Below are 25,158 nucleotides of genomic sequence, written 5' to 3' on the forward strand. Positions count from 1 at the left end.
ACTCAAACTCAATCCAGCGGAAGCAACTCCTCTACGATCTTTATTGCCCAGCAATCAGTCGCCTAACAGCACCATGATCGTCTACACGAACAGCAGCACATGAACAAGTAGCAACCGGGGACGACACCACCACTCGAAGCCCTTGGTATTCTCAGAGTGAGAATCCAAAGAGTGGACTTTGATGGAATTGGTAGAGGGAGGAGGAAAGGACGATCGTGCAGTATGAACAAGCAAGTGGAGATAGTAGATGACTATCGTATAGTCAGGCTTGTCGTTTAGGAAAAGGTACACGATCTTGTAGGTTTTACTAAACGATCGTCTAACAAATAGTAAACGATCATTTAGATTAGCTCGATGTGCTAAGCGATCGTTTAGTGCGCGAGTTTGTGATCGTTTAGGCGATGGGTGCTATCGTATAGGCTCTCAACTAAGCGATCGTGAAGTTTCCACACTGTGAACAAAATTTTCAAACTATTTACATTTTCATTTTTTTATTCTTCAGTTACAATAATCGAAATTGATCTTCCTACTTTTGCACAATTCAGGAGAAATTATCAGCCAATTATCACATAACCGTCTAATTAATTAATTAATGAATATAATCATATTATATTCTTAACCTATAGTTTGATATTATATATCTACTATAATAATTTCTCCTCTACTTGATATAAATCATATTTATATCTAATTGCCTCCAAAATAATGTATCTCATACATTTAGTCAATTATATCATATATAATTAACCAGTTCAATTATATCATATATAATCGAACTTCCTCTTGTCAATTTGAACATTTGTGTAGCTGGAATTAGCCCTTAAGAGAGTTATCTATCTGCTTTCCCCTACTTCGGGGAAGGAGTGAATTCCATCTTGTGTAGCTGAGTTCCCAGCTCCCAAATCAGACAAATCCCCAAAGTGGTAGGTTTGAGTCGGCGATCTGGCCACTTGCACCCATGCAAATCAAAGGACCGCCCTCAATGGCAGAAGTTCTCAATTCACTCAAGATTGAGGTCATGTTACCTATGGTCATCCTAGTGAAGTGAAGTCTATTTCATGAACGGTGTTATATAACGAGTCGTTAACACTTCGTGGTCAGGTCTTATACAAACTCTTTGTATAGGACGTCCCCGCTCGCATGTCCTCTACACGAATGATCAGGATCAGACCATCTGTGACAAGTCACAATACTTGTGACTATTCCATAAAGTGGGCCATATCCGTAGTGTTACCAGGATAAGGTTTTCTTTCTATATCCATATACTACAGACCATTTTGGTTATCACTTAAGACATGATCCACTTGTATGCACCATATACATGTTTAAGTTACATACAGATAACCAGAGATTTTAGGTTTATTGGTTTGTGGTAAAGCAAATAAAACAAACAACTAAACAAAATCAAGAAGTGAGGTAAAATATTATATATTATACATCATAAGCGTTCGTATAAACTGTTTACAAACTACAGGACAAGAGATACTTTAGGGCATCAACCCCAACAATTTGACTTCTACTGATTGCACATTGATGTCGCTGCTGACATCAACCCTTCTTCCTCTACTTTTCGTCTATACGGTGCCATTTTTTTTCTCGATTTCTCAGCCTTTATTCATAAGAATTTGGCAGATTATTTCTCAATCTCTATTCATCGAAATTTGGCAGATTTGGTCTCGATCTTCATTGCCAAGGGTCCTAATTCTAGACATGGACTTACAAATACTCATTTTTAATAATTAAAATTCTAAAAAACACTGGGGTTTTTACAATTGATCAAATAAAAACATATAAATCTAAGGCCACAAATACCGTAAACGAAATATACATTCACAATGCAATTAATCCCACCAAAATCCAGTGTAAATTTTAGAATCCTAATTAATATATGAGAAGACACTGATACCAATTGTAGGGGGTAATTCAGAAATAATAGAGGCTAAGAAAAAACAAAAATTAATCTACTGTAAAATTAAAACCTAGGTTAAGCATGCTTAAAATTAAATACATAGAAAAGGGATAGGAAACCTTTACCTTTGTAGAACCAAGTGAAAATCTAATTCGCCAATTCGGATTTCACGAACACTACCAAGAGAGTAACCTTCCTATCCTTTGATAAACTTTTGGTATTTTTTGGTTTGTGGAAACCAATCCAATTGGGAAAAGGGGAGGAGGAAATTTTCTTTGAGAGGAGTTAAAAAAATACAGTCTGTAGAAAAATCTCTACTTCTCCTCTATGATAAAACAAATTTTTTGATAAATAGAAATAGGGAAAGAGAGAAACATGGGATCACTCACATTTTTAGATAACTCCCCTGTGTGGGAATTATTTGACTAATTAATAAATAAATAATTAATCATTAATTAAATCTAATTTAATTAATGATTTCATTTAAATCATATTAATTAAATTAAATTAAATTAAATAATTATTTAATTATCTAATTAAATTATCTCTAAATTAAATATCAAATATTTATTTTGGCTTACATTTGAATCATATTCAATTGTATTTCGCTCATAACCTATATTTCTAATGCACATCAAATACACATTAATTTTAACCTATAGTTTTAATATGAATCCAATTCATTAATATTTGAACTCCTTCAAATATTTAATTCTCTCATAAATTAATTTTGAATCATATCCAAAATTAAGTTTATATTATAAAGTTTAACGAAAATATAAACTTTATATTATAATGTATCATTATACATTATATTTTTCCCTAAGTGAGTTTGAACATTTCAGACTCTATTCAAAGCATGGTTACCTTAATTCCTTTTACGAGATAAAATCATTAACCAAATTGAACAATATTTGTTAACTATGGGTACATTCCACTAAAGACCCTATGTTGCATTCTTCTCACTGCAGATATAATTATGTGTCCACGAATATAAACCAATGACAACAAATTACTCCTTCACGAGTGTTCGTAACACCAGTTGGGTCAAATTACTGTTTTACTCATGGGTTACCTCTATATTCTTTAAGTACCAGTGCTCATTTAATGAACAACCTATTTATGGTCCAATCATTAAACAGAAACCCCTCTCGGGTCAGTGAGAGAGTAGGGCCCTTTGTTCAACTCCCGGACACCCTTAAGGGAACACTCATCTACTTACCCTAAAGTCAGGAAGGAGTAAATTCCATCTCGTTAAATTATGTTGCCCCACTTAGTCTTGTCCCTAAAATGGTAGGCTTATTGAGTCGGCGAATTGGCCACTCTCACCCATGCAAATCAAAGTAAAATCCATCATGAGTAGCAGTCGATAACTCAATCAAGATTAAGACCAACTTGCCTAGGTCATCCTAGTGAAATAGAAACCTAACTAGTCAATGGAGTTACATCTAGTGGTTACTATTTCGTGGTCTAGTCTTATGCAAACTCATTGTATAAGATACCCTACTTGCATGTACCCTCCATGAACGCGTTAGATCATTGCATTTGTATCAAATACAAAGTGGGTCGTATCCATAATGTCACCAGGATAAGGTACCTAGCCTTATCCATATACTATATACCTTTTAGGCTATATGTTGAACATTAATTCCCGTATGTCTCCACATACAGCTTAAGACTCATACAATAGTCTAGGATGTTTGTTTATTGGATTAGGGTTATTTAGGCAAGATAAATACAAGATAAACAATAACTATTTATTGTAATAAACATCAATAACACTTTATTAATGATCGGCCAAATGTTACATTAACTATCTACGAGTTTTAGGACATAAAACCCAACACTATATGCTCTTGCAGAAGTTAATGCTACGAGGTTCGATATCAAGATAAGGTGCATATATGAGATAAAAGTAAAAAATAAAGCTCCTCCACTTGAATTAAGCAATGATTGTGATTTGAAGTTTTATGTTCTTAGTGAAGATCCGTTGGAGGTCCCTTGTACATCTAGATATGTTTCCGTATGTGTTACAATCCAATATCTGGGAGCAACCAGGTGCAGAACTTAAATGTTCCAATTGCAATGGATGCATTAGATGAGAATAAAGTTCAAGTTGGTTTTTGTGATAACATGATAGGGGTCACTCCAACTAATGGGAATCGTATTATTCAAAAGACGATACTTTTGCATGGGAGCTAGTTGAGATGGATAATGAATCGTATGACATCCTACAACAAACAAATATTTCAAGAAAAGATCACAAAGGAAAATGTAGAGTTAAATATGGCTCAGTTAGTCGAAAGTTGAATGCGAAAGAAAACATTTGGTCGGAAGGGAACTCTATAAATGAGGAGTTGAAGGTAGGACAAATATTTTTCGCGAGAAAAAATTGTCCATGAGATTAAGTTTTTTGGCAACGAAAAAGAACTTTTAGTTTTTAGTAAAGAAATCTACAAGAAGGGTGCTTTATGTTAAATGCATTGATGATAAGTGTAAGTGGAGATTCAAATATATTCAAGATTTTCATGTATGTACATGTTCATTTGTTGATGGGGAATCGATTTTACTTTCACAATTGGCCAAGGTTCTTTGTGTGTTGATGCCCTACCTCTCCTCGCAGAAAACCCAGTAATGTGTAAAAGAATCGACACTAACGTTCGGATTGGATGCAATATGCTTGTCATCTCCTCGAAGCTAGTAAGGGTTGGGAGTGAATCCCACACCTTGTTTTGACAATTAAGTAAATCCAAGCATAATAGAACCCAATGATTTTGATGAATATTGAATGGCGAATAAATATAATCAACATTGACCCAAGCATCCTTAAGATATCCTCTCGCCCCAATCACATAATCAACCAACCGATATTCTTCATGCCAGTCAAATGTACGCTTCTCCTCGAGACATTGTTGATATAGAGGCCATTTTGCAACTAATTGCCATTCCAAACACGCACAAATATGTTAACAATAAACTAGTCTAACTACCAAATAATGGGGTATATATTAGTAGTGTGAATGTACAAACCATCAAAACTGTGTTTGTAGTTGTGAAGTTATTTGCACAAGAAATCTCAGTCGCCTTAATCTTCAAGCGAATGAATAAAAACATAGCATCCAAGTGCTAAATACAAACAAAATACAATTATCGTTATTGTCAACCACCGGCGACACAAACAATTCTTTGAAAAAGTCCTTTGGTTTTGTTTCCAAGAATCATGTCTCGTAACTCATTTTCTGTATGTTTGTCTGTGATCCAAGCCTTAAGTCTGTCTAACTCACTTTTTGGTATTTCGTGCATGGGATTGTAAATGACGAGAATACATTGGGAATCATTATGAAGTCTTCGACCTTTTGCTTAGAGTGTAAATGAAGTACAAATCTAAGCATTTTCACACTTTTTACGTGCAGGACGGACATATGCACGTATACATGAGGAAGGTGCAATCTCTGTTATGTTTGAATCCATACGACACTGAATCGAGGTACTGACAAAAGGCAATTCAAGGGCAGGCGCAGTTGTCTTGATCAAACCACAGTTTTTTTCTTCCTCGAAGAAATTGATTGATTGGTCACCTCAATTTGAACTTCACTATCCAAGATCGTGATCGGTTGTTCCACCTCATTTTGAACTTCTGTGACTTTCCTTCGACATCTTCAACCAAGAAGGTGTACTCGTTGTGTCCACATCGTGATCTTGAACTTCCTTATGTTCATTTTGCTATATCATTCTTCATCAAATCGTCAAACTCTGGAACTTTTTCTTTGTTGGCCTGCTGAGTATCAACATGATTTAGTAGTTAAAAATAATAATGTTAAGCAATCTTGTTTTTTTAAGAATCATATACCTATTTTTCTACTCCAAGTTGTTTTAATATGGTTAATAGCATTAATTTCATTTTTGATTTCGACTTCTGTTTTCGCTTCATTTTGACCTCTATTTTCGCTTCATTAACATACCTGAAATGCATATGGAAATCCCACAACATGATATTTGTCTTTGGTGACCTTTCTTTTCCCGTTGGCATAATTCATTTCCAAAGCTTTTCTCAGCCTGTTGAATGTATGTTAAAAAATAATTGCGCCCCATCATAACGTTCGAAGACATCCCATTCATCAACAACGCTGAGAAGGTCTTCATTTATTTTTGTTCTCCTATCTTTCCCCAATAATGATAGTTTGATGAGATATACTAAAGCTAATTTCACCCCATCCTCACAATCACCCCGATATTTCATAAATACATCCTCTAATTGGCTTGCATGGATAGAGGTAATATTTTTTAATAACTTATCTTTCAGTCTATTATTTTTAAGAAGCGCACTACAAGAAGTTTTAGGATGCCATAAACCGGTGATGAGGTCAAACTCTCCTTCCAAATGTACATAAGACCACTCCTAACATGAAACAGATACAATTGTCTTTCTCTTCTTTCATTTTCCTTAATAATAACTGGTGAATGAGTTATCAATTGAAGGCGATATTGACATAAAAAATGACCAAACTGTGTCTTCCTAAAGAGGGCTAGTTGAGCGAGGTTGAACGTATATTTTATATTACCTATTCTGGTTTGAAAATGAGATAGACAACTAACTTGAGATGGAAAGTGAAGGGGTGGCTTTATCTTGTACATGGGGGCGCTTGTTGATGTCATTGATATTTTTACCTAGATAAAAACAAAAAATACACAAGCATTTGAGTGAGGAAAGAAAATAACTATAGAATGTCAATTGTGGGAGATAAAAACAACAGCAAAAAAAAACTAATTAAAACATGACCAAACCCACCATAACTCACCAAAAATACCTATATAAAAGAGTTTGAATCCATAGTTTCAAATTTAAAAGATGTTGCGATATAAAAAACAGTAATTAAAAGGCTACCTAAAACATGACCAAACCTACCATAACTCACCAAAAACACCTATGTAAAAGAGTTTGAATCCATTGTTTCAAGTTTAAAAGTTGTTGCAAGATTTTGTTGTTGGAGTTGATGCCCTAAATCTTCTGAGTCTTGTAGTTTGTAATTGTAATGTACAAACAATTTATTCATCTAATAAAATTTGAGGTATTTTATTTGACATTTAGTAGTATTAACCCGCAAAACTAATAAATTAAGATCCAATGTTATCTTCTATAACTTAAACATATATGTGGAGATATACATGTGGATCATGTTTAAATGATAACCTAAATGATTTGTAGTAGATGGATAAGGCTGGGTACCTTATCCTAGTGACACTACGAGTACGACCCGCTTTGTAGTTATTACAATTGTTGTAAACTACTACAAATAATCTGATCTTAATTATTCATGTGGAGACATGTGAGCGGAGGTGTTCTATAAGGAGTTTTTTTTTTTTTTTTTTTATAAGACCGAACCTTAAAATGAATAGTCTCATTATATATAACCATTGGTAGAAGAGACTTACATTTCACCAGGATGACCATAGATGACCTGACCTGAATCTTGAGATATGAACTCCTGCTTATGAAGGCGGTCCTTTATTCTGCATGAGTGAGAGTGGCCAGTATCATCGACTCAATATGCCTACCATTTTAGGATTTTGTCTGATTAGGGAGTTAGGAATGCAATTACACAAAAAGAAATTCACTCATTCTTTGTAGTTAGAGAAAGTAAAGAAATTACTCCCTTAAGGGCCGATTCCGGGGCTTGAAAAATGTCGCACCACAGTCTCTCCTGGCTTGAGAGGGGTTTAATCATAGTTGGACTATGACTTATTATTCATTAGAGAGATCGGCACTTAAGGAGTTAGACGTAACTATAGGGCCGAAACGGTAATTTTGACCTAGCTGTACTTATGAGCAATTTGTGAAGGGTCAATGCACCGTTGATCGGTTATATCCAATGGATACAGAAATATATTTGTGAAGAGTGCAACTGTCGGTCTTTAGTAGAGTGACCGATAGTTAATGGAAGTTGGGTAATTTAATTAAAAGAGCTTAATTAATTAACCAAGTACAATTGGAGCTTCAATTTATAGGTCCATAAGGTCACCTCAGTTGGTCAACTGAGATTATTGAGAATTGAATTATTTTTGGATTAATTTGAATTGTTCAAATTAGTTGAGGGAATTAATTATATATGATATAATTAATATAATGTACTTGATACATTATAATATAAAGTTTAATTTGAGAGAAAATAAATATTTGAATATGATTCAAATATTAATTATATGAATTGGGTAAATATAAAAATTATAGATTAAATTTAATATGAATTTGATTTATATTAAATACTATAGGTTTAATGAGAGAATTTCAAACTATATGTTATATTATATTTAATATAATATAAACTATAGGTTATATGTTATATTAGATATAACATATAAGTATAATATATATTATATGAAAAGTTAGTTATTATATAATTATATTATATTAATTAAATTTAAAAAATTAGGTTTTTAATTTAAATCTGAATTTTAAGGGAGGGGGTTAATATAAATTTCTCCCCATCATTCTCTCGATTAATCGTAGGATAGGAGATGTTGGAAGATGTTCTTCTTCTTTTCCCTTGAGTTTTTTGAATAGAACACTCGCTGCTCTTCTTCCCAAGTGATCTCTCTCTACAAGAAATTTCTCCTCTAAAAAAAAAATTTACTATTCCCTTTCCAAAATTAAGAGAAGCGTACAAATCTCTTTTGTATCGTCACCCTATAGAGAATATCGAGGTTACTTCTTAGTGGTGTTTGAGTTTGGATTTGGGTTGCTGTTTTTGGTTTTGTTCGTGATTCAAATAATTTCGAAACATTTGTGATCAAGGAGAGGAATTGTGAAGATCTGTGACTCCAAGGGTTAGTTTACTCCAAAACCCTAATTCCTTTTTAATTTTCTTAAAGCATGTTACAATTTTTTTTAATGCATGAAGTTTATATCCTCCGAGTATCTCATATATCTGTAAAATAAATTAAATTGGGATCTGATCATGCTTCCACATGGCTTTTACAAACCTTCAGTTACAAGAGGTTGCAAGATAAAAAACAGTTGTTAATGTTGGCTTTTTGGTCCTTAATCTTAAAGAAATTAATTTTAATTAATTAATTAATTAATATTTTAATGATAACAAACCTGATTTATTTACTAACAAATTTATTATTTTGAATGATTCACAGTGTAGAGCTCAGAACAACGATTTTGATACTTTTTAATCACCCAAATCGGAGTTCAGATGAAAAAGATATGACCAAAAGAAGTGTAACGGAAAAATACCCGAGATGATGACGCAATGAATTAATCATCAAATTGGCCCAATTAGAGAGTGCCACTTGGAACTATAGGGTAAGTGACACATGACGCTTAAAATTACAAATTGGTGGATTTTAGTTTTATTAAAAGAAAATAGATTTAAAAGAAATTATTTTGGTTGAAAATTAAAAAATAAAATAAAAAAATACATAAAAAGTGACCAACGGTCACTTTGAGAACAAAAATTAAAAAGAAAAAAAAGATAATATGGTCACTTTAAGTGAAAAAAAATATTTATTTTATATTTTTACTTCTCCACTTTCAATCTCCACATTCCATTTTACTTTTTGATCAATCCAATTATTCAAATCAAAATCTGTTTTTTACCCCATTTCCCTTATTTTGTATATACTTCATATTCTCCAAAATTATTTCAACTTTTCATGTTTTACAATCCTCAAAATTAGCAAAAAAAAAACCACCATTATTATCCCTCTACAAAGTTCCAATTTTCTTTCTTATCATCTTATTCTTGAGAGAATTTTTTATTATATTATGAGGATTAAAGTGTGTGAGCTCAAACTTGTATACCTACACTTTTTAGAGAGTTTTATTTTATCATTTAAGGCTTCAAAACATTCTAATGGTTGGATCCTAACCGTGGAAAGAATCAGGTTTGCTCTTGAACTCGTAAAAGGAGCAAGGTAGCGATTCGACTCTCATCTGTGGAAAACGTCAAAAAAGATTTTTTTTAGTGAAAAGTCTCAAGAAACGTTTGGGAAAGTGGATGTAGGTCGCATTTGACCAAATCACTATAAAAATCACGATGTCTTCTTTTCTATCTCTTTTCTAGTTATTTTTGCATTTAATTTTAATTGCTTGATTTTGTTGATTGAGATTGATTGAGTATATTATTACATAATGTATATCAATATTTTTATTTAGCATAAATTAGAGTTTTTATTAATTTAATTTAAAAATATCTAATTAGATCACATTGAGCATACTTTAAGAAAAAATTTAATTAAACCCTATTCACCCCCTCTAGGGTTGCCATACCAGTCCAACAATTAGTATCAGAGCAAGGTTGCTCTCTTGAAATTTAATTTTCTTAATAAACTTTATTGTTAGAGCATTATGGCAAACCTAGTAGCAAACAAAATTGTTGAAGGGCAATCTACTTCTAGACCTCCTTATTTTGATGGTTCAAACTATGCATATTCGAAAGCTAGAATGAAAATTTATTTGCAATCTATTGACCATAATTCTAGTTAATTGTTCCTAAAAGTCCTTATGTACCCATAAAAAATGTTGATAATGTTGATAAGCCTAAATTAGAAGAAGAGTACGATGAAAATGAAATGAAAAAAAATGTTCTTTTCATGCTAAGACTATTAATTGTTTATATTGTGCTTTGAGCAAAGATGAATTTAATAGAATATCCATGTGTTCCTCCGCTCAAGAAATTTGGAATACTCTTGAAATTACTAATGAAGGAACAAATCAAGCTAAAGAGTCTAAAATTAGCATGCTTATTCATAATTATGAATGATTTAAAATGGATGCTAATGAGTCTATAATGGATATGTTTACTAGATTTACTAACATTATCAATGCTTTGAAGAGATTTAGTAAAGTCTATACAACATCCGAAAAATGTTAGGAAAATTCTTAGGTCTATAACTAAGACTTGGGAAGCAAAGGTGATGACAATCCAAGAAGCAAAAGATCTAACTAAACTTGCATTGGAGGAACTCATTGGTTCACTCATGAACCATGAGATCACTATGAAGGAACATTTGGAGGATGAGTAAAAAAAGAAGAAGAGTATGACATTAAAGACCATCTCCTTCGAAGTTGACTCCAAAGATGAGGATGTCGTTGATGAAGACGATATTGCCTATTTTTCACGTAAGTACAAAAATTTCATCAAGAGGAAGAAGCAATTAAAAAAACACCTATCAAACCCAAAGAGAGTAAAAAAGTGAGAAGAGCAGAAAGGATGAGGTGATTTGTTATGAATGCAAAAAGTCGGGTCATATAAGAACGGATTTTCCACTCCTTAAATCATCTAAGAAATCCAAGAAGAAGGCAATGAAGGCTACATGGGATGATAGTAGTGAAAGTGAAAGTGGAAATGATGGTGAAGAAGTATCACACCTTGGTCTTATGACTCATAGTGAAAAAGATGATGAACTAACTCTAGAACCCCCTTCTTATGATGAATTGTTTGAAGCTTGAAGTATGCAAAATGACTCAGAAAAATTTAGCTCAAAATATATTGTGCTTAATAATAAATACAATACTTTGACTAGTGAAAATAAGTATTTACTTGATGAAATTGCTTTCTTTAAAGAGTGTGAGCATGTCGTGCAAATTGATAGAATAAATGTCTCTTGTGATAAGCATGTTTGTGATTGTGATGAGAAAAATGCATTGCTTGATAAAGTTAGATTTCTTGAGCATGATGGTTGTGAAAAGAATAATTTTATTAAATCACTTAAACAAAAAGAATTAAATATTTTGCAAAAACTTGATAGAGGTAAAGAGTCTATTAAAAGGTTGACAATAAGTGCTTAAAGATTGGACAAAATAATTGAAGTAGGCAAGCCTTTTGGTGATAAGAGAGGTTTAGGCTATATTGATGAATGTTCTACTCCTTCAAGTTCTAAAGCTATATTTGTTAAAGAATCTTCTATTGTGCCTAATATGCCTAACGTTGTGTCTAATAATGCTAAATCTAGTTTTGTGCCTATATGTCATAATTGTGGTGTTGAAGGTCATATTAGACCTAAGTGCTTTAAATTGAAGTATGGTTACATTACTTCTTCAAGAAGAAACTTTTCTCAAAGAGCAAAGTCTTACAGTGCTTCAAGAAAGAATTTCTCCAAGAAGAGTAAAATGCATAAATTTGTTGTTAGAGATAAATCCTTGCATAATGTTTGTTTTTCTTGTGGCAAATATGGTCATAAAGGTTATTTTTATTACTTATCTAGATCCAATACTTGTAATACTAATGCAAAAATGAAACGGATCCCTAAATTTGTAAATTCTAACACTGTTGGACCCACACCAAAGGACCAATCTTGGTTATTTTGTTTGTAGGTTTGTTTGAAAGCCTCCAAGAAAAATAAGTGGTACTTGGATAGTGATTGCTCAAGGCACATGACCGGAGACCGATCCAAGTTTATTTCTTTCTCTAAAAAGAATGGAGGCATGGTAACTTTTGGTGACAATAAGAAAGGTAAAATTATTGGCAATGGCAATATAGGTAATGAATCTTTTATTTGGATTGAAAATGTGCTTTTAGTTGATGGTTTAAATCATGATTTACTTAGTATTAGTCAATTGTGTGATAAAGGAATTAGAATTATATTTGATAAAAATAATTGCATCGTTGAAAATGTTTGTGATAGAAAAGTCATTTTGTTGGAAATAGGGATGAAAATGTGTATACCATTGACTTGAATGATTGTCCTATTATTGATAAATGTCTTTCCGTGTTGCATAATGACTCTTGGTTATGGTACAGAAGACTAGGACATGCTAGCATGTACTTACTTTCAAATATTTCCAAAGATTCTTTGGTTAGAGATCTTTCTAAATTTAAATTTTGAAAAAGATAAATTTGTGATGCTTGTCAAATGGGAAAGCAAACTAAGTCTTCTTTCAAATCTAAATATGTGATCTCTACTACTAGACCCCTACAACTATTACACATGGACTTATTTGACCCTTCTAGAATTGTTAGCTATGGAGGAAATTATTATGCATTTGTGATAGTTGATGATTTTTCTAGATTTACTTGCGTTTGATGATAAAACATAAGGATGATGCTTTAAAAAGTTTTAGTAGTTTTGCTAAAAGAGTTCAAAATGAAAAAGAATTTTTTGTTTCTAAAATTAGGAGGAGGAGAATTTGATAATGATGCTTTTAAAGTTTTTTGTGAAGAAAATGATTTTTCTCATAATTTTTCACCTCCAAGAATTCCTCAACAAAATGGTGTGGTTGAAAGAAAAAAACCGTACTTTTACAAGAATTTGCTAGGTCAATGTTGAATGAGTATGGTATACTAAAATCTTTTTGGGCGAAAGCCGTTAGCTTGCTATGTTTTAAATAGAGTTTTAACTAGACCATCTTTAGATAAAACTCCTTATGAGCTTTGACATGGAAAAATTCCAAATATTGGGTATTTCAAAAGTTTTTGTTGCAAACGTTTTATTTTGAATAACAAAGAAAATCTTGAAAAATTTGATTCTAAAATAGATGTTGGTATTTTCCTAGGATATTCCTCTACTAGTAAAGTTTATAGAGTTTTCAATAAGAGAACTTTAGTTATTAAGGAATCTATGCAGGTTGTGTTTGACGAATCATGTAATAATATTTCTAATGAGTTTATTTGTAGTGATAATTTAGAAAAATATTTTGGAGATTTACTTGTTAATGACAAAGAAAAAGAAATTATCTCAAGTATGCAAGAAGTGAGCATCAATGAAAAGAAGGAAGATGATTCTTCATCCATGCCTAAAGAGTGGAGATACGCTATATCCCATCCCAAGGATTTGATTCTTGGTGATCCCGAACAAGGTGTGAAGACTCGCTCTTCTCTTAATTTATTTAGTAATCTTGCTTTTGTTTCTCAAATTAAACCTAAAAGTTTTAAAAATGCCGAATGATGAGTTTTGAATTTTAGCTGTGCAAGAAGACTTAAGTCAATTTAAAAGGAATAAAGTTTGGGAATTAGTCCCTAGATCTTCTAATGCATCTATAATTGGAACTAAATGGGTATTTAGAAATAAAATGGATGAAAATGGAAATATCATTAGAAATAAAGCTAGACTTGTAGCTCAAGGTTATTGTCAAGAATAAGGTATAGATTATGAAGAAACTTTTGCACCGGTTGCTAGATTAGAGGCTATTAGAATGTTGCTTGCTTTTGCCTCTTATAAGAATTTTATTTTGTATCAAATAGATGTGAAGAGTGTCTTTTTTAAATGGTTATATTATGGAGGAAGTTTATGTTGAACAACCTCTGGGTTTTGAAAGTTTTGATTTGCCTAATCATGTTTATAAGTTGAAAAAGACTTTTTATGGCTTAAAACAAGCCCCAAGAGCTTGGTATAACAGACTTAACAACTTTTTACTTGAGAGAATGATTTTAAAATGGGAAAAATTGATACTACTCTTTTTATTAAGGTTAAGGATAATGATATGCTTATAGTACAAATATATGTTGATGATATTATATTTGGTTCATCTGATCCATCTTTGTGTGAAGAATTTTCTAAGTGTATGCATAGTGAGTTTGAGATGAGTATAATGGGAGAACTTAGTTTCTTCCTTGGACTCCAAATCAAACAACTCAAGGATGGTATCAAGTCAAGAAAAATACACAAGGGATTTGCTCAAGATGTTCAAATTCTATGAAGGTAAGACTGCAAAAACTCCTATGAGCAAAGATGAAAAAGGTAAATGCGTGGACATTATCGAGGTACGATCGGATCTTTACTTTATTTGACCGCTAATAAACCCGATATCATATTTAGTGTATGTTTATGTGCTAGATTTCAATCTTGTCCTAAAGAATCACATTTGCATGCCATTAAAAGAATATTTAAATATTTGCTTGGAACTATTGATGTAGGCTTGTGGTATACTAGAAATGTTGAGTTTAGTTTGGTTGGATATTCCGATGCGAATTTTGCCGGTAGTTTACTTGACCATAAGAGTACTAGTGGGACTTGCCAATTTTTTGTTAGTTCCTTAGTATCTTGGTATGGTAAAAAGCAAAATCCGGTTGCTTTATCCACTACAAAAATGGAATATATTGCAGTTGCTAGTTGTTGTGCACAAATTCTTTGGATGAAACAAACTCTTTTGATTTTAGATTAAAGTTTGATAGTGTGCCCATATTTTGTGATAATACTAGTGCTATTAATTTGACTAAGAATCCTATCCATCATTCTAGGACTAAGCATATTGATATCAAACATCATTTTATTAGAGAGCATGTGCAAAATGGTAATATTCCTCTTGAATTTGTAAGCTCTAATAATCAATTAGCGGATATTTTAACCAAGCCTTTGAATCACGTTTCTTAGTAATTGAAAATCAGGGGATGGAATAAAGTTTTGCAAAAATAGGTCTGAGCTTGGTATTATTCGTTGTGATGTATCTTGATTTCCTATCTTACTTGATACTATTATGTAATGCATATTGATAGGGGGAGAATTAAAATCTTTATGTATGTCATGTTTTTAGGGGGAGCATTTATATGTCTATTGTTCTTTTTTATGATTCTAAAGGGGGAGAAGTATACGAAAAATGTGTTATGTCAGTGTTGAATGATTGTTTCTATTGAATGTATTATTTAAAGGGAGAATTAATTAAATGGAAGAAGTTAATTCTTTTGAATGAATTTCAAGCTTGATCTTTGTGGTGATACATATACTTGATATTGAAATTATTTATTGATCACATGTGTTGCTATAATTTTGTGCATTTCAAGTTATTTTTCTTCTATGGTTTGTCATCATAAAAACGTTTTGACCCTTAATCTCAAATTAATTAATTAACATTTTGATGATAACAAACCTGATTTTATTTACTAATAATTTTATTATTTTGAATAATTCATAGTGTAGAGCTCAGAACAACGACTCCAATGTCTTTTGAATCATCGAAATTGGAGTTCGGATGAAAGAAATATGGCCAAAAGAAATGAAACGGAAAAATACCCGAGATGGTGATGTGACGAATTAATCATCAAATTGAACCAATTAGAGAGTACCACTTGGAACTATAGGGTGCCACTTGGAATGTGACTTAAACTAAAAAGAAAAGAGATAGGGTGTCACTTGGAACTATAGGGTGCCACTTGGAACGTGACGTGACGAATTAATCATCAAATTGAACCAATTAGAGAATGTCACTTGGATTGTGACTTAAAATTGCAAATTGGTGGATTTTAATTTTATTAAAAGAAAAGAGATTTAAAAGAAATTATTTGGATTGAAAATAAAAAAAATAAAAAAATAAATAAAAAGTGACCAACGGTCGCTTTAAGAATTTTTTTTTAAAAAGGAAAATATAAGAACCGTTGGTCGGTTTAAGTATTCTTTTTTTTAAAAAAATATTTATTTTATATTTTTACCTTTTCACTTTCAATCTCTACCTTCTATTTTAATTTTTGATCAATCTAATAGTCTAAATCAAAATTTGATTTTTACCCCCATTTTCCTCTCTTTTTATACTTCATCTCTCCAAAATTATTTCAACTTTTCACATTTTACAATCCTTAAAATTAGCAAAAAAATCACCATTGTTACTCTCCCTACAAACTTCCAATTTTCTTTCTTTTCATCTTATTCTTGAGAGAATTTTTTATTGTATTGTGAGGATTAAATTGTGTAAACTCAAACTTGTACACCCACTCTTTTTAGAGAGTTTTATTGTGTGATTTAAAGCTTAAAAATATTGTAACGATTGGATCCTGGAAAGGATTGAGTTTGCTCTTGAATCTGTAAAAGGAGCAAGGTAGCGGTTTCGCGGAAAGAGTTAAAAGAAGAATTTTTTTAATCGGAGTCCTAAGAGGCATTTGGGAAAGTGGATGTAGGTCATATTTGACCGAACCACTATAAAAATCACAATATCTTCTTCTCTATCTCTTTTCTAGTTATTTTTGTATTTAATTTTAATTGCTTGATTTTTTTTATATTGAGATTGATTGAGTATATTGTTACATAATTTTTATTAATCTTTTTATTTCGCATAAATAAAAGTTTTTATTTATTTAATTTAAAAATATCTAATTAGATCAAATGGAGCATACTTTAAGAAAAAGTTTAATTAAACTCTATTCACCTCCCTCTAAGGTTGCCATACCGGTCCAACAGTTAAAAGACTACTTCAAACATGACCAAGCCCACCATAACTCACCAAAAACACCTATATAAAAGAGTTCGAATCCATTGTTTCAAGCTTAAAAGTTGTTGCGAGATAAAAAAAATAGCTAAAAGACTACCTAAAACATGATCAAGCCCATCAGAACTCACCAAAAACACCTATATAAAAGAGTTTGATCTATTGTTTCAAGTTTAGAAGCTTTTACGAGATGCTGCAAGATAAAAAACAGTAGTTAAAAGATTACCTAAAACATGATCAAGCCCATCATATAACTCACCAAAAACACCTATACAAAAGGGTTTGAATCCATTGTTTCAACTTTAAAAGTTGTTGCGAGATATCACAAAATAGAAAATAGTAGCTAAAAAGATACCCAAAACATGACCAAGTCCATTATAACTCACAAAAACACCTATATAAAAGAGTTTTTATGCCTTGTTTCATGTTTAAAAGTTGTGAGATAAAAAGTAGTAGCTAAAAGACTACCTATAACATGACCAAGTCCACCCTAATTCACCAAAAAGCACCTATATAAAAGAGTGAATCCATTGTTTCAATTTAAAAGTTGTTGCGAGATGTTGAAGATAAAAAAAATAGTAGTTAAAAGACTCCCTAAAACATGAACATAACCTCCTAGATCACCTAAAGTAAGTATAAAAGTGATTTGGGATTATGTGGATCATATAAATGCAGAGGAACTTTTTGTTTTTGTCAAATAAAATCAACCAACAACAGTATTCTTAAGAATCAAAGCAAAAAAGCAAAAGGAACTCAACTCTTCTATTTTGGAAGCCAAGATGAATTTGAAAAAAAATGAAAAAACCTAAGCAAATCAACAAAAATCAAAGCAAAAATCAGTAAAATCAGTAAACAATCTAAATGTTAGAAATTTTCTCCTAAATCCAAATGAAGGTTTAAGTTCCTTACAATGGTCGAAGGGTCGCCAGTCTTAGTCGCCGTTCTGAAGCTCCGATCTTAGTCGCCGTTTGATAGGTCGTCGGTTGTCCACAACAGTGGTTAGTTGCCGTTCAAAGGGTTGCCAGTCGTCCACAACGGTGATTAGTCGTTGTTCGAAGGGTCGCCAGTCGTCGGTGGTTAGTGGTCATTTGAAGGGTCGTCGGTCGTCCACTACAGTGGTTAGTCGTCTTTTGAAGGGTCGTCGGTCGTCCACTACGGTGGTTAGTCGTCGTTCGAAGGGTCATCAATCATCCACAACGGTGGTTAGTCACCGTTCGAAGGGTCGCAAGTCATCCACAATGGTGGTTAGTAGTCGTTCGAAGCCATTGGCCACCAAGGAGTAGACGCACAAGGGAGAAGAGTAGAAAACGTTAGCCACGCAAAACGACAAATTTTATCTTTAAGTTTTTTAATTTAAGGAATTTTTCGACCTTTTTATATCTAATTTATCTCAAAACTCAAATTTTTAAAAATAATCCCAAAAGTCTTTAGCCCTATAAAAAATGTTCCATTTTTGGCAATTCCCCACGAAGTTTAAAAACATTCAACTTTAAATGTTCTTGTTAACATAATAAAGAATCAAGTAATTTTTACCTTCTTTAAATTTTTTCTTTTTATATATTATATATCAAATTAGATGTAAGGATTTAAATGTAAATCCATGAACTTTAAAAACATTCAACTTTAAATGTTCTTATTAACACAATAAAGAATCAAATAATTTTTGCCTTCTTTGAATTTTTTCTTTTCATATATTATATATCAAATTAGATGTAAGGATTTAAATGTAAATTGAGTTGAAACTGTTGTAATAAAATGTAGAATCAACAAAAATTTGTTTAAATATTAGGGATCTTGGATAAAATGAAAAATGGCTCATTATAAAAGCTAACTATGTAGTTATCCCAAAATATTTTTCTTATATGAATATGAATCAATAAAAAAAAAATACACAAATAAGAATATATATATATATGTAAATATATATTAATTCCTTTTATATTAATGTTATTTGCTCCACAATTTTAAGGGCATAATAGTAAAATGTCATACCTATGCCATACTTTATTTCATTTATTATAGACATGCAAACAAGAAAATTTTGCAAAGGAATTAGGGTCCAAATGAAATTAAGAATTTTAAATATTTTCATTTTTTAAAGTCAAAATGAATATAATTTATCTACTATAAAGTGTATATCTTTAATCGAAAGGTATGAGATTTGAATCTCTTATCCGTAATGAATTAAAATAATTATTTCTAACCAAATTCGTAAGTCAATTATTTTAAAAAATATTTAGTCGAGCATGTTATTTTTCGTTCTCTTTAGTTTGTTTTGGCTACCTTAATAAATTAAGGTTTTGAGTTTTATAGAATAACCAATAACACTACATATATGTCTGCACCTTCGAACGTAATCTATCATTGAAAATAAAAATTATGGGATCATCTAATTTCAGTTCATTATATTCATTACACTTTGTAATGAGAAACAAGGATGACTTTATTTAAAAAAATGTAAAAATATCATGTAATCCTATTACACCAAAAAAGATCATCAATCTCATTCCTATTAATAAATATCCTTTTCATTATCCATAATTAAAAGTTATTTTTCCTATTTTATCATTGTTTCTTTATAAATCCATATATTCATACTCATATCAATATCTATGATTAAAAAGTTGGCACTTTTTTTTTTCATTTTATTTATTATTTTTGATAGGCCATATTTACAAGAACAATAATATAGTGTTTTTGGTATAATTTTTTGCCATTTTTTGACGCATTTGCAAGAATAATTTTTTTATTTTATTCTATTTTATTTTTGGTATAACTGATTTTACGATTAGTTTGTTACAAAAACATAATTTTAAAATAAATTAAATAATATTAACTTATTAAATCAAAAACTGTAGATTTTGTATATATATATATATATATATATACTTATATCTTTTATGTACTTATATCAAGATGATGTGCTTTTCCAAATTGAAATTTGAATGAGATGAGTTTGATTATTTCATTTTAAAACTATACGTTTTTTAAATTTTAATTTACAGTATTAATTTTTTAAAATAAAAGAATTTGAATAAGTACGTAAAAATAAAAATTTGAATAAATAAATAAAAATGATAGAGTATTTCAATTCTTATATACTATTTAGTTATTACTTTTAATTAACTAGATATATAAAAAGAGCATTTTGGTAATCATTTATATTTTATCATAAGTTCAATATGAAGTAAACAACACTAATGAATTTCTAATTAAGACGGTAACCCTTTTTAGTAAACATCATCAAATGAATCTCATCCCCTTTGTAATGGATTGAATTACGATTGACTATATTTTGACCACACGTAAATGTGGCATGAGATTGATGAACTATTAAAAAAATTCCTCAACCACCATATGTGTGATTAGACTATGATACCGGATTCTACTTTTAACACCATTTATAGAAGTTTAATGTTGAAGATTTAATACCATTTAACACTTCTTTTTTATTAAATAATGTTCGAATAAAAGATAGAATCCTTTAAGATGATAATTAGCGTCTTATGCACTAATATATATGTATTCAGATCAAAATATAAGATTTTGAATTGGAGTTGAACACACGATACAAAATTGAAATAAAATGAATCCCAACTTTTTATTCACTTGAAAAAAATGATATTAAAATTTACAAATCAACCCTTTGAATCACATCACTTTCTTCAGCCTCTCTACGTTTTTATATGAACAATTTAGCACAAAGTGTTGGATTAATTAATTAATTAATTAATTAACAGCGTAATGATAAGTGTTAGTTAATGATTATAATTTAGACTTAAATTCAAATGGGCATAATGTAAAAATTGGCAGTATCATAAATTGATAAGCAATAGGAGATGGAATTAACCTTCAAAATCTCTAGAAGATCTTTCGCCATTTGCCTGACCGTCGCCGGGCAGTGGCTTTGCATCAGCAACAGTATATTCTCAACCCCTTTCGCCTCCGCCACCGCCTCCGCCGCCTTCTCTTCCCGGAACAAATAGCATATGCACCACAGCGCGGTCACCGCGTGCTCCGTCGCCGCACTCGACACCTTCATCACTTTCCTCACCATCCTCCCCACGCATTCTCCTCCGTTCTCCAACATCTCCGACCGCCCTTCCTCCACCGCCGCCGCCGCCGCCAACAGTCTCAGAACCTTCTCCGTTATTTCCACGCTCACGTTCCGGTGCTTCAGCAGTCTGGTTAGGGCTTTTATTACCCCTAGTCGAACCAACTTGATTTTTACTCGTTTCGGCATTGATATTGCGATTAAGCATGAGAGTACCGATTCGATTACTTTTGGATCTTCGTCTATTCCGATTACTCCTATCAATTCGTGTAGAATCCCTTCGTTTTCCGCGATTAGGTTCTTTGACTCGGCGTTAATGGCGACGCACTCGAGAAGCCTCGCCGTTCCAATTCGCGATTCCGAACTTCCTCGCTGTAGAACGAGAACCAGAGATCTCAAACAATCGCGATCGCTTTTCAACATCATGTTCATAAACTCCTCCCGATCCACAATTTCGCATCTCACTAAATCCAAAACCCTAACCACCAGTTCCGAACAATCAACATCTCTACAACGAAGAACATCGAGAAGCACCGGTACAAAGCCGTGAATCCTCCCGAGAAACTTGACGTTCTGCTCCAATCGTGCACCGAAACAGAGTAGCTTCGAGAGAGAAGCAGATACAGAAAGAGAAACAGAGCCATTTCGGTTTGTGTGCAAATCGTCGACGAGGGTTAGAATATGATCCGATTGGGAGAGGTCGAGAAGAGAATCGGACCAAATCTGAATGAGTCGCTTGAGACTAGAATTGGGAACGAGGTCGTAGTTGTGGAGGACCTGCATGGTGGCAGGGCAAGTATTATGGCCGGAGTCGAGCCAGTGCTGGATGCTGGAGCGGTCGTAGGTGATGCCGGTGGTTAAAGTGACGGGAGATTGCATGAGGTCGAGAGAAATTGGGCAAAGGAAGTGAGTGGGAACATTGATGAAGAGATCGTGCGGCCTGACCATGGCGATGAACTGTAAATTGTTGATGGGAAAGAGAAAGTGGAAGGAGGGGGAAGAAGAAGAAGAAGAAGAAGAAGAAGAAGAATGTTGAGAACAGAGGAAGAAAGGTTTAAAGGCAGAGAGTCAAAGGTACTCCCCAATTTCCAATTCCCATATGTCATCCTACTCTTTTCTTTTCTTTTCTTTATACACTTCTCTCCTTTTCTTTTTGTCAACTCTATACGTTTTTTTCTCTTTTATCTAAAAAATAATTTTTCGATATTAGTCTCTATAAGTATAAGTACTTATAGAGAGTAATTGTTTTGATCTTGATAATGAGTATTGTTGTGCAAAAGAAAATAAAAGAAGAATTATTTAGAGAGATTGCTACATAATGTTTTGTAATTTTGTACTCATACCGTATAGATGACCTTTTCACAGACACTTTTATTATTAATAACTCACCCAAAAATCTAACATTCTATTTACGTCTAAGACCACATTTGTAACCTATCACATTAGTCTCTAACCGTGTCTATCCCACTCCTAAGCTATGACTGTCTTTATTGCGATCTTCATTTTGAGATAGATGAACATCAGGTTGGGGCTACGATAGACATGGTCAACACGATGTCTTATAAAATGCGGTAGTGCAAGGAGAATGTTAGATTTTATACATTTATGGGAGACGAGTCATTAATCATAAAGTCACCTGTAAATGGATCGTCCATACAAGAAACTCGAGAAAGAACTAGTATCTTGAATTTGTATCCATAGAGTTTAGATTTTTACATTGTAGTGACCTCATTGAAAATTTCCTATAATATGAATGAAAAAGTAGGACAAGCTAAAATTAGGACCCAAATGAGAGTTTTGAAAGAATAAAATAAGTGAACTATAATAGTATTTAAACATAATATTTATAGGTAGAGAAAGGGAAGGAAGAAAATTATTATTTTAGTCCTTTAACGTTGAGTTTTATGTCTAATAAATCTCTAAAATTTGAATTGTACTTTTTTAAATGATGAAAATTTTACAATTTTAGATCTGAAATTTGGTTTAAGTTACATTTGGATTCTTGAATTTTCAAATTGAACAATTTTATTAATGAATTTTGCATGTTGTACAACTTTGATCTCTTCTTCAACTTTTTGTTAATTACTAAAGGGAAGCTTACACGTTTTTTGTGTTGTATATATATATTTCCAAAAAAATTAAAGGCTTTCTTTTTTAATAAAGTGTAAAGTATCGACTCTTCTTCAACTTTTTTTCTTTTGCAAATGTATTGAATTAAAATAAAGGTAGGCAGACTTCACAATTTCTAAAGAATGTAGACACTAGAGATATAAAAAACATTATTTGCCAATGCAATCAAATGTCTGTAACTATTTTGAACAATAACTTTTAACTATTTGAAAATGCATATAGGCCTACCTGTTAAGTTAGATTGAAGTCTACTAACATAACTTCTAAGAATTTGAGAAATATAAACACATTTCTTATATTATTCCTCAAATAGATGCTATAAATTTAGTTTTGTGAAGTCATATGGGAATCAAACTATAAGTTAACAAGAAGAAAAATGATCAAATTCGATTTTTTTTTTTTTTAAAAAAAGATTGAATTTGGATATTTAAAACTATAGAGGGTAAAATGGAATAGAACTATGATTTTGGGCATCGTTTGGGTGTAGAACGAAGCCTTGTAAGACTATGGAGATTCGCTGATCATAGCCGTCAGATCTGAATCACGGATCTTTTGTTCATAACGAACGACAGTGATGCGAGCGGGAATGCGATTCCACAAGAGAACCTTGGGAATTGGTAGGGACCATGTTTATGTCATGAGAGAGAATGGTTTATGGGGCCCACTTTAGAGGAATTCGAGAACGGCCAATGTGAATCGTTGGATATCATCATCTGACGGATGAGAAAAACCTGATAAAAGTGGGGTTTTTTTTGTTTTATTATTAATATTCTTTTTGTGGAATGAATATTATTAATTAATATTTTTCCTTTTCCCTGCCACTCTCGTATGTCCTATCTCCATTAAGTGCTAGGCAAGCTGGATTCTTAAAATTTAGTAAGAGAAAAATAAAAGTTGGATTCCAAAAATTATAAATTTTTATTTGGATGACTAGGCTATATTTTTTTATTTATTTTTTACGAAAAAAATCAACTATTATACCTCAAAATTGATGGGTTGATTTAATTAAAACTCAACTATCTATATAAAAAGGGTAACTTCAAAAAATATGTTTGAAGTATGGTGGTTGTAATAACTGTATCCATAATTTTTCAATGGTAAAATTTAAACCATCACAATATTGTTCCCGGAAACTCTCATAGAGTTGAAAATTAAATCCAATTATATTTTGGAGAAAAACAAATGGAAAAAGAAATATATAAAATGATTATATTGATTATCTTAAAATAGTAATAGTTGCAAATATAACAATCAACTCTAAATTATTAGTATATATAGTATAATGTAAAAAAGAAAAAGAAAATTGTATATATAACAAAATATAGATCCAACACTTGAAGTAACGATGAAATCTATTGATGATAGGAGCCTATTAGAGATAGAAACTATCATTGATAGATTTTGCCATCAGTATTAATAAACTTTTTTCAATGATAAAGTGATAAACTTCTATCACCGATAACAAACTCTATGACTGATAGAAATATATGATACTATGGTGTATAGACTTTATTAGTGATACGTTCACCGATAGACTATCATTGATTAACATCTATGACTTATAGGTTTATATTATTTGATGTTGTTTATTTGTTCAAGATCAAAACCATAATCATGAGTAACTAACCTAAAGTTTATAGCATCAACTTCGAGATCCAAAATTCGATTCTCCACCTCATATATTAAAAAATGGTTAATGATAGATTAAGTACCATGACTATTTAAAAGTAATTTTTTTAGAATTTTGAGACGTATGCTCCAGATATAACTATTTTTGAAAAATTTAGTGACTAAAAATTATTTACCAAAGAAAAAAATATTAGATAATAATTCTTAGGAAATAAGTAAAACTAATAGTATAACATATAAGTTTTTATTCATCCCAACGTAATTAAATAATTCATTAAAGATTTTTTTGGGGTGAAA

General features: G+C 31.6%; 1 long non-coding RNA gene and 2 pseudogenes across 2 annotated transcripts; all 3 read right to left on the reverse strand.

Annotated features, from left to right (window-relative positions):
• Nucleotides 1–4,076: 4,076 nt before the first annotated feature.
• On the reverse strand, nt 4,077–6,544 carry LOC150033550 (uncharacterized; annotated as a pseudogene).
• Nucleotides 6,545–17,055: 10,511 nt separating this feature from the next.
• On the reverse strand, nt 17,056–18,322 carry LOC150033551 (uncharacterized). The gene is made up of 2 exons (XR_016523671.1): nt 17,958–18,322; nt 17,056–17,241 (listed from the first exon to the last, which is right to left on the reverse strand). It is a non-coding gene; the product is annotated as an uncharacterized LOC150033551 (long non-coding RNA).
• Nucleotides 18,323–20,624: 2,302 nt separating this feature from the next.
• LOC120088474 (U-box domain-containing protein 27 pseudogene) lies at nt 20,625–22,508 on the reverse strand (annotated as a pseudogene). Its single transcript, XR_016523670.1, has one exon. The product of XR_016523670.1 is annotated as a U-box domain-containing protein 27 pseudogene (transcript).
• Between the last annotated feature and the right edge of the window lie 2,650 nt (nt 22,509–25,158).

This window comes from Benincasa hispida, chromosome 10 (assembly GCF_027475165.1).
Source record: "Benincasa hispida cultivar pf3 chromosome 10, pf3_genome.v1.1, whole genome shotgun sequence".
In the NCBI taxonomy this organism is placed as follows: domain Eukaryota; kingdom Viridiplantae; phylum Streptophyta; class Magnoliopsida; order Cucurbitales; family Cucurbitaceae; genus Benincasa; species Benincasa hispida.